The sequence below is a fragment of the Chiloscyllium plagiosum genome, unplaced genomic scaffold (assembly GCF_037043375.1).
Source record: "Chiloscyllium plagiosum isolate Xiang-an unplaced genomic scaffold, Cpla_swu_hap1 HiC_scaffold_37, whole genome shotgun sequence".
Classification (NCBI taxonomy): Eukaryota; Metazoa; Chordata; class Chondrichthyes; order Orectolobiformes; family Hemiscylliidae; genus Chiloscyllium; species Chiloscyllium plagiosum.
Window position 1 is genome coordinate 32,219,087 of NW_028270175.1, and position 11,499 is coordinate 32,230,585.

Consider the following 11,499-nt stretch of genomic DNA (forward strand, 5'->3'; position numbering starts at 1 on the left):
CCGTCCCCCCCACTCACTCACTCACCGACCCCACACTCACTCACTCACCGACCCCACACTCACTCACTCACCGACCCCACACTCACTCACCGACCCCCCCACTCACTCACCGACCCCCCCACTCACTCACCGACCCCCCCACTCACTCACCGACCCCCCCACTCACTCACTCACCGTCCCCACACTCACTCACCGACCCCACACTCACTCACCGACCCCACACTCACTCACCGACCCCACACTCACTCACTCACCGACCCCACACTCACTCACCGACCCATCACACTCACCGACTCACCGACCCCCCCACTCACTCACCGTCCCCCCCCACTCACTCACCGTCCCCCCCCACTCACTCACCGACCCCCCCCACTCACTCACTCACCGACCCCCCCCACTCACTCACTCACCGACCCCCCCCACTCACTCACTCACCGACCCCCCCCACTCACTCACCGACCCCCCCACTCACTCACTCACCGACCCCCCCACTCACTCACTCACCGACCCCCCCACTCACTCACTCACCGACCCCCCCACTCACTCACCGACCCCCCCCACTCACTCACCGTCCCCCCCACTCACTCACCGTCCCCCCCACTCACTCACTCACCGACCCCCCCACTCACTCACTCACCGACCCCCCCACTCACTCACCGACCCCCCCACTCACTCACTCACCGACCCTCCCACTCACTCACTCACCGACCCCCCCACTCACTCACCGACCCCACACACTCACTCACTCACCGACCCCACAATCACTCACTCACCGACCCCCCCACTCACTCACCGACCCCCCCACTCACTCACCGACCCCCCCCACTCACTCACTCACCGACCCCCCCCACTCACTCACTCACCGACCCCCCCCACTCACTCACTCACCGACCCCCCCCACTCACTCACTCACCGACCCCCCCCACTCACTCACTCACCGACCCCCCCCACTCACTCACTCACCGACCCCCCCCACTCACTCACTCACCGACCCCCCCCACTCACTCACTCACCGACCCCCCCCACTCACTCACTCACCGACCCCCCCACTCACTCACCGACCCCCCCACTCACTCACTCACCGACCCCCCACTCACTCACCGACCCCCCCACTCACTCACCGACCCCCCCACTCACTCACTCACCGACCCCCCCCACTCACTCACCGACCCCCCCCACTCACTCACCGACCCCCCCCACTCACTCACCGTCCCCCCCACTCACTCACCGTCCCCCCCACTCACTCACCGTCCCCCCCACTCACTCACCGTCCCCCCCACTCACTCACCGTCCCCCCCACTCACTCACCGTCCCCCCCACTCACTCACTCACCGACCCCCCCACTCACTCACCGACCCCCCCACTCACTCACTCACCGACCCTCCCACTCACTCACTCACCGACCCCCCCACTCACTCACTCACCGACCCCACACACTCACTCACTCACCGACCCCACAATCACTCACTCACCGACCCCCCCACTCACTCACCGACCCCCCCACTCACTCACCGACCCCCCCACTCACTCACCGACCCCCCCACTCACTCACCGACCCCCCCACTCACTCACCGACCCATCACACTCACTCACCGACCCATCACACTCACTCACCGACCCCCCCACTCACGCACCGACCCCCCCACTCACTCACCGACCCCCCCACTCACTCACCGACCCATCACACTCACCGACTCACCGTCCCCCCCCACTCACTCACCGTCCCCCCCCACTCACTCACCGTCCCCCCCCACTCACTCACCGTCCCCCCCCACTCACTCACTCACCGACCCCCCCACCCACTCACTCACCGACCCCACACTCACTCACTCACCGACCCTACACTCACTCACTCACCGACCCTACACTCACTCACTCACCGACCCCACACTCACTCACTCACCGACCCCCCCACTCACTCACTCACCGACCCCCCCACTCACTCACCGACCCCCCCACTCACTCACCGACCCCCCCACTCACTCACCGACCCCCCCACTCACTCACCGACCCCCCCACTCACTCACTCACCGACCCCACACTCACTCACCGACCCCACACTCACTCACCGACCCCACACTCACTCACTCACCGACCCCACACTCACTCACCGACCCCCCCACTCACTCACTCACCGACCCCCCCCACTCACTCACTCACCGACCCCCCCCACTCACTCACTCACCGACCCCCCCACACTCACTCACTCACCGACCCCCCCACACTCACTCACTCACCGACCCCACACTCACTCACTCACCGACCCCACACACTCACTCACTCACCGACCCCCCACACTCACTCACTCACCGACCCCACACACTCACTCACTCACCGACCCCACACACTCACTCACTCACCGACCCCACACTCACTCACTCACCGACCCCACAATCACTCACTCACCGACCCCACAATCACTCACTCACCGACCCCACAATCACTCACTCACCGACCCCACAATCACTCACTCACCGACCCCCCCACTCACTCACCGACCCATCACACTCACCGACTCACCGACCCCCCCACTCACTCACCGTCCCCCCCCACTCACTCACCGTCCCCCCCCACTCACTCACCGTCCCCCCCCACTCACTCACCGTCCCCCCCCACTCACTCACCGTCCCCCCCCACTCACTCACCGTCCCCCCCCACCCACTCACTCACCGACCCCACACTCACTCACCGACCCCACACTCACTCACTCACCGACCCCACACTCACTCACCGACCCCCCCACTCACTCACCGACCCCCCCACTCACTCACCGACCCCCCCACTCACTCACTCACCGTCCCCACACTCACTCACCGACCCCACACTCACTCACCGACCCCACACTCACTCACCGACCCCACACTCACTCACCGACCCATCACACTCACCGACTCACCGACCCCCCCACTCACTCACCGACCCCCCCCACTCACTCACCGTCCCCCCCCACTCACTCACCGTCCCCCCCCACTCACTCACCGTCCCCCCCCACTCACTCACTCACCGACCCCCCCACCCACTCACTCACCGACCCCACACTCACTCACTCACCGACCCCACACTCACTCACTCACCGACCCCACACTCACTCACTCACCGACCCCACACTCACTCACTCACCGACCCCACACTCACTCACTCACCGACCCCACACTCACTCACTCACCGACCCCACACTCACTCACCGACCCCACACTCACTCACTCACCGACCCCCCCACTCACTCACCGACCCCCCCACTCACTCACCGACCCCCCCACTCACTCACCGACCCCCCCACTCACTCACTCACCGTCCCCACACTCACTCACCGACCCCACACTCACTCACTCACCGACCCCACACTCACTCACCGACCCCCCCACTCACTCACCGACCCATCACACTCACCGACTCACCGACCCCACCCACTCACTCACCGTCCCCCCCCACTCACTCACTCACCGTCCCCCCCCACTCACTCACTCACCGACCCCCCCCACTCACTCACTCACCGACCCCCCCACTCACTCACTCACCGACCCCCCCACTCACTCACTCACCGACCCCCCCACTCACTCACTCACCGACCCCCCCACTCACTCACTCACCGACCCCCCCACTCACTCACTCACCGACCCCCCCACTCACTCACTCACCGACCCCCCCACTCACTCACTCACCGACCCCCCACTCACTCACTCACCGACCCCCCCACTCACTCACTCACCGACCCCCCCACTCACTCACTCACCGACCCCCCCACTCACTCACTCACCGACCCCCCCACTCACTCACTCACCGACCCCCCCACTCACTCACTCACCGACCCCCCCACTCACTCACCGCCCCCCCCCACTCACTCACCGTCCCCCCCCACTCACTCACCGTCCCCCCCCACTCACTCACCGACCCCCCCCACTCACTCACCGACCCCCCCCACTCACTCACCGACCCCCCCCACTCACTCACCGACCCCCCCCACTCACTCACCGACTCCCCCCACTCACTCACCGACTCCCCCCACTCACTCACTCACCGACCCCCCCCACTCACTCACCGACCCCCCCACTCACTCACTCACCGAACCCCCACTCACTCACTCACCGACCCCCCCACTCACTCACTCACCGACCCCCCCACTCACTCACTCACCGACCCCCCCACTCACTCACTCACCGACCCCCCCACTCACTCACTCACCGACCCCCCCACTCACTCACTCACCGACCCCCCCACTCACTCACTCACACCCCCACTCACTCACTCACCGACCCCCCCACTCACTCACCGACCCCCCCACTCACTCACTCACCGACCCCCCCACTCACTCACTCACCGACCCCCCCACTCACTCACTCACCGACCCCCCCACTCACTCACCGACCACCCAACTCACTCACCGACCACCCACTCACTCACCGACCACCCACTCACTCACCGACCCCCCACACTCACCGACCCCCCACACTCACCGACTCACCGACCCCCCCACTCACTCACCGACCCCACCCCTCCACTCACTCACCGACCCCACACCCCCCACTCACCGCCCCACCCCCCGCCCCCACCCCCCCAACCCCCCTCCCCCACTCTCCGCCCCCACTCCCCTCCCCCACTCTCCGCCCCCACTCCCCTCCCTCACTCTCCGCCCCCACTCCCCTCCCTCACTCTCCGCCCCCACTCCCCTCCCTCACTCTCCGCCCCCACTCCCCTCCCTCACTCTCCGCCCCCACTCCCCTCCCTCACTCTCCGCCCCCACTCCCCTCCCTCACTCTCCGCCCCCACTCCCCTCCCTCACTCTCCGCCCCCACTCCCCTCCCTCACTCTCCGCCCCCACTCCCCTCCCTCACTCTCCGCCCCCACTCCCCTCCCTCACTCTCCGCCCCCACTCCCCTCCCTCACTCTCCGCCCCCACTCCCCTCCCTCACTCTCCGCCCCCACTCCCCTCCCTCACTCTCCGCCCCCACTCCCCTCCCTCACTCTCCGCCCCCACTCCCCTCCCTCACTCTCCGCCCCCACTCCCCTCCCTCACTCTCCGCCCCCACTCCCCTCCCTCACTCTCCGCCCCCACTCTCCGCCCCCACTCCCCTCCCTCACTCTCCGCCCCCACTCCCCTCCCTCACTCTCCGCCCCCACTCCCCTCCCTCACTCTCCGCCCCCACTCCCCTCCCTCACTCTCCGCCCCCACTCCCCTCCCTCACTCACCGCCCCCACACCACTCACTCACCGCCCCCACACCCCTCACTCACCGCCCCCACACCCCTCACTCACCGTCCCCACCCACCGGCCCACCGCCCCCAACCCCCCCCACACCCCGCCCCCACCCCTCCCACTCACTGCCCCCACACCACCCCCCACCCCTCCCACTCACCGCCCCCACACCCCCCCACTCACCGCCCCCCCACCGCCCCCACTCACACCCCTCCCACTCACCGCCCCCCCCACCCCCCCCACTCACCCCTCCCACCCCCCCCACTCACCCCGTCCCCACACCCCCAATTACCCCCCCCTCACTCACCGCCCCCCCCACTCACCGCCCCCCCCACTCACCCCCCCACACCCCCAATCACCCCCCCCTCACTCACCGCCCCCCCCACTCACCCCCCCCAATCACCCCCCCCTCACTCACCCCCCCCCACACCCCCAATCACCCCCCCCTCACTCACCCCCCCCCACACCCCCAATCACCCCCCCCTCACTCACCGCCCCCCCCACTCAACCACCCACACCCCCAATCACCCCCCCCTCACTCACCCCCCCCACACCCCCAATCACCCCCCCCACACTCACCGCCCCCCCCACTCACCCCCCCCACACCCCCAATCACCCCCCCCTCACTCACCGCCCCCCACACCCCCAATCACCCCCCCCTCACTCACCGCCCCCCCCCACTCACCCCCCCACACCCCCAATCACCCTCCCCTCACTCACCGCCCCCCCCACTCACCCCCCCCACACCCCCAATCACCCCCCCCTCACTCACCGCCCCCCCCACTCACCCCCCCCACACCCCCAATCACCCCCCCTCACTCACCGCCCCCCCCACTCACCCCCCCCACACCCCCAATCACCCCCCCCTCACTCACCGCCCCCCCCACTCACCCCCCCCACACCACCCAATAACCCCCCCTCACTCACCGTCCCCCCCACTCACCCCCCCCACACCCCCCAATCACCCCCCCTCACTCACCACCCCCCCCACTCACCCCCCCCACTCATCCCCCCCACACACCCCCCAATCACCCCCCCCACACCCCTCAATCACCCCCCCCTCACTCACCGCCCCCCCCACTCACCCCCCCCACCGCCCCCCCCACACCCCTCAATCACCCCCCCTCACTCACCCCCCCCACACACACCACTCACCGCCCCCCACTCACCCCCCCCACGCCCCCCCACTCACCGCCCCCCCCACCCCCCCCACTCACCGCCCATCCCCACCCCCCCCACTCACCGCCCATCCCCACCCCCCCCACCCACCGCCCCTCCCCACCCCCCCCACTCACTGCCCCTCCCCACCCACCCCCCCCACTCACTGCCCCTCCCCACCCACCCCACTCACCCCGCCCCACCCACCCCCCTCACCCCCCCCGAACCCACCCCCCTCACACCCCCCGCACTCACCCCCCCGCACTCACCCCCCCGCCCGCCCCCCCCACTCACCCCCGCACCCCCCGCCCCGCCCCCCTCACCACCGCGCCCCCCCCCCACCCCCGCACCCCCCCGCACCCCCCCCCCACTCACCCCCCCGCCCCCCCCACTCACCGCCCCCACACCCCCCCCCACTCACCCCCCCCGCCCCCCCCACTCACCCCCCCCGCCCCCCCCACTCACCGCCCCCACACCCCCCCCCCACTCACCCCCCCCGCCCCCCCCACTCACCCCCCCCCCGCCCCCCCCACTCACCCCCCCCCCCCCCCCACTCACCCCCCCCCGCCCCCCCCACTCACCCCCCCCGCCCCCCCCACTCACCGCCCCCACACCCCCCCCCCACTCACCGCCCCCACACCCCCCCCCACTCACCGCCCCCACACCCCCCCCCACTCACCGCCCCCACACCCCCCCCCACTCACCGCCCCCACACCCCCCCCCCACTCACCGCCCCCACACCCCCCCCCACTCACCGCCCCCACACCCCCACCCCACTCACCGCCCCCACACCCCCCCCCACTCACCGCCCCCACACCCCCCCCCCACTCACCGCCCCCACACCCCCCCCACTCACCGCCCCCACACCCCCCCCACTCACCGCCCCCACACCGCCCCCACACCCCCCCCCCACACCGCCCCCACACCCCCCCCCCCACACCCCCCCCACTCACCGCCCCCACACCCCCCCACTCACCGCCCCCACACCCCCCCCACTCACCGCCCCCAATCACCGCCCCCACACCCCCCCCACTCACCGCCCCCACACCCCCCACTACTCACCGCCCCCACACCCCCCCCCACTCACCGCCCCCACACCCCCCCCCACTCACCGCCCCCACCCCCACTCACCGCCCCCACCCCCACTCACCGCCCCCACCCCCCCCACTCACTCACCGCCCCCACACCCCCCCCCACTCACTCACCGCCCCCACACCCCCCCCACTCACTCACCGCCCCCACACCCCCCCCACTCACTCACCGCCCCCACACCCCCCCCACTCACTCACCGCCCCCACACCCCCCCCACTCACTCACCGCCCCCACACCCCCCCCACTCACTCACCGCCCCCACACCCCCCCACTCACTCACCGCCCCCACACCCCCCCCACTCACTCACCGCCCCCACACCCCCCCCACTCACTCACCGCCCTCACCCCCCCTCACTCACCGCCCCCACACCCCCCCCCACTCACCGCCCCCACACCCCCCCCACTCACCGCCCCCACACCCCCCCCACTCACCGCCCCCACACCCCCCCCCACTCACCGCCCCCACTCACCGCCCCCACTCACCCCCCCCCACTCACCGCCCCCACACCCCCCCACACTCACTGCCCCCACACCCCCCCACACTCACTCACTGCCCCCACACCACCCCACACTCACTCACCGCCCCCACACCCCCCCACACTCACTCACCGCCCCCACACCCCCGCACTCACTCACCGCCCCCGCCCCCCCCTCACTCACCGCCCCCGCCCCCCCCTCACTCACCGCCCCCCCCTCACTCACCGCCCCCGCCCCCCCCTCACTCACCGCCCCCCCCCACTCACCGCCCCCCCCACTCACTCCCACACTCCCCCCCCTCACTCTCACACTCCCCCCCCCCCCTCACTCTCACACTCCCCCCCCCTCACTCTCACACTCCCCCCCCCCCTCACTCTCACACTCCCCCCCCCCCACTCTCTCACACTCCCCCCCCCCCCACTCTCACACTCCCCCCCCCCCCACTCTCACACTCCCCCCCCCCCCACTCTCACACTCCCCCCCCCCCCACTCTCACACTCCCCCCCCCCCCCACTCTCACACTCCCCCCCCCCACTCTCACACTCCCCCCCCCCACTCTCACACTCCCCACGCCCCCCCACTCTCACACTCTTCCCCCCCCCCCACTCTCACACTCCCCCCCCCCCCACTCTCACACTCTCCCTCCCCCCCCCACTCTCACACTCCCCCCCCCCCCCACTCTCACACTCCCCCCCCCCCCCCACTCTCACACTCCCCCCCCTCACTCCCCCCCCCCCACTCTCACACTCCCCCCCCCTCACTCCCCCCCCTCACTCCCCCCCCTCGCTCTCACACTCCCCCCCCACTCTCACTCCCCCCTCCCCCCACTCTCCCCCAACCCCCCGCCCTCACTCGCCCCCACACCCCCCCCTCACTCTCCCCCCCCCTCGCTCTCACACTCCCCCCCACTCTCACTCCCCCCTCCCCCCACTCTCCTCCAACCCCCCGCCCTCACTCGCCCCCACACCCCCCCCTCACTCTCCCCCCACCCCTCTCTCTCCCCCCACCCCTCACTCTCTCCTCCCCCCACCCCTCACTCTCTCCTCCCCCCACCCCTCACTCTCTCCTCCCCCCACCCCTCACTCTCTCCTCCCCCCACCCCTCACTCTCTCCTCCCCCCACCCCTCACTCTCTCCTCCCCCCACCCCTCACTCTCTCCTCCCCCCACCCCTCACTCTCTCCTCCCCCCACCCCTCACTCTCTCCTCCCCCCACCCCTCTCTCTCTCCTCCCCCCACCCCTCTCTCTCTCCTCCCCCCACCCCTCTCTCTCTCCTCCCCCCACCCCTCTCTCTCTCCTCCACCCACCCCTCACTCTCCCCTCCCCCCCCTCACTCTCTCCTCCCCCCCCTCACTCTCTCCTCCCCCCACCCCTCACTCTCTCCTCCCCCCACCCCTCACTCTCTCCTCCCCCCACCCCTCTCTCTCTCCTCCCCCCACCCCTCTCTCTCTCCTCCCCCCACCCCTCTCTCTCTCCTCCCCCCACCCCTCTCTCTCTCCTCCCCCCACCCCTCTCTCTCTCCTCCCCCCACCCCTCTCTCTCTCCTCCACCCACCCCTCTCTCTCTCCTCCACCCACCCCTCACTCTCCCCTCCCCCCCTCACTCTCTCCTCCCCCCCCTCACTCTCTCCTCCCCCCCCCCTCACTCTCTCCTCCCCCCCCCTCACTCTCTCCTCCCCCCCCACTCTCCCCTCCCCCCCCTCACTCTCCCCTCCCCCCCCTCACTCTCCCCTCCCCCCCTCACTCTCCCCTCCCCCCCTCACTCTCCTCTCCCCCCCCCACCCCTCACTCTCCCCCCCCACCCCTCACTCTCCTCCCCCCACCCCTCACTCTCTCCTCCCCCCCTCACTCTCCCCTCCCCCCCTCACTCTCCCCTCCCCCCCCTCACTCTCCCCTCCCCCCCCTCACTCTCCCCTCCCCCCCCTCACTCTCCCCTCCCCCCCCTCACTCTCCCCTCCCCCCCCCTCACTCTCCCCTCCCCCCTTCACTCTCTCCTCCCCCCCCCTCACTCTCTCCTCCCCCCCCCTCACTCTCTCCTCCCCCCCCTCACTCTCTCCTCCCCCCCCTCACTCTCTCCTCCCCCCCCCTCACTCTCTCCTCCCCCCCCCCTCACTCTCTCCTCCCCCCCCTCACTCTCTCCTCCCCCCCCCTCACTCTCTCCTCCCCCCCCCTCACTCTCTCCTCCCCCCCCTCACTCTCTCCTCCCCCCCCCTCACTCTCTCCTCCCCCCCCCTCACTCTCTCCTCCCCCCCCCTCACTCTCTCCTCCCCCCCCTCACTCTCTCCTCCCCCCCCCTCACTCTCTCCTCCCCCCCCCTCACTCTCTCCTCCCCCCCCACTCTCCCCTCCCCCCCCTCACTCTCTCCTCCCCCCCCTCACTCTCCCCTCCCCCCCTCACTCTCCCCTCCCCCCCCTCACTCTCTCCTCCCCCCCCTCACTCTCCCCTCCCCCCCTCACTCTCCCCTCCCCCCCCTCACTCTCCCCTCCCCCCACCCCTCACTCTCCCCACCCCTCACTCTCCCCACCCCTCACTCTCCCCTCCCCCACCCTCCCCTCCCCCACCCCTCACTCTCCCCTCCCCCCACCCCTCCCTCTCCCCACCCCTCACTCTCCCCACCCCTCACTCTCCCCTCCCCTCACTCTCCCCTCCCCTCACTCTCCCCTCCCCTCACTCTCCCCTCCCCTCACTCTCCCCACCCCTCACTCTCCCCACCCCCCACTCTCCCCACCCCTCACTCTCCCCACCCCCCACTCTCCCCACCCCTCACTCTCCCCACCCCTCACTCTCCCCACCCCTCACTCTCCCCACCCCTCACTCTCCCCACCCCTCACTCTCCCCACCCCTCACTCTCCCCACCCCTCACTCTCCCCACCCCTCACTCTCCCCACCCCTCACTCTCCCCACCCCTCACTCCCCCCACCCCTCACTCTCCCCTCCCCCCACCCCTCACTCTCCCCTCCCCCCACCCCTCCCTCCCCCCACCCCTCCCTCCCCCCACCCCTCACTCTCCCCACCCCTCACTCTCCCCACCCCTCACTCTCCCCTCCCCCCACCCCTCACTCTCCCCTCCCCCCACCCCTCACTCTCCCCACCCCTCCCTCTCCCCACCCCTCACTCTCCCCTCCCCCCACCCCTCCCTCTCCCCACCCCTCCCTCTCCCCACCCCTCACTCTCCCCACCCCTCACTCTCCCCACCCCTCACTCTCCCCTCCCCCCACCCCTCACTCTCCCCTCCCCTCACTCTCCCCACCCCTCACTCTCCCCACCCCTCACTCTCCCCTCCCCCCACCCCTCACTCTCCCCACCCCTCACTCTCCCCACCCCTCACTCTCCCCTCCCCCCACCCCTCACTCTCCCCTCCCCCCACCCCTCACTCTCCCCTCCCCCCACCCCTCACTCTCCCCTCCCCCCCTCTCACTCTCCCCTCCCTCACTCACCCACCGCCTCCCCCACTCACCGCCCCCACACCCCCCTCACTCTCCCCCCCCCCTCACTCTCCCCCCCCCTCACTCTTCCCCCCACTCCCCCTCCTCTCCCTCCCCCCCCCCTCACTCACTCACTCACCCCCCCCCTCACTCACT

The 11,499-nt window shown here is 71.2% G+C and overlaps 1 protein-coding gene across 1 annotated transcript in view; it reads right to left on the reverse strand.

Annotated features, from left to right (window-relative positions):
• LOC122540091 (CTD nuclear envelope phosphatase 1-like) overlaps nt 1-11,499 on the reverse strand; it is a 73,415-nt gene that overhangs the window by 61,577 nt on the left and 339 nt on the right. The gene's annotated exons all lie outside the window — the stretch shown is intronic.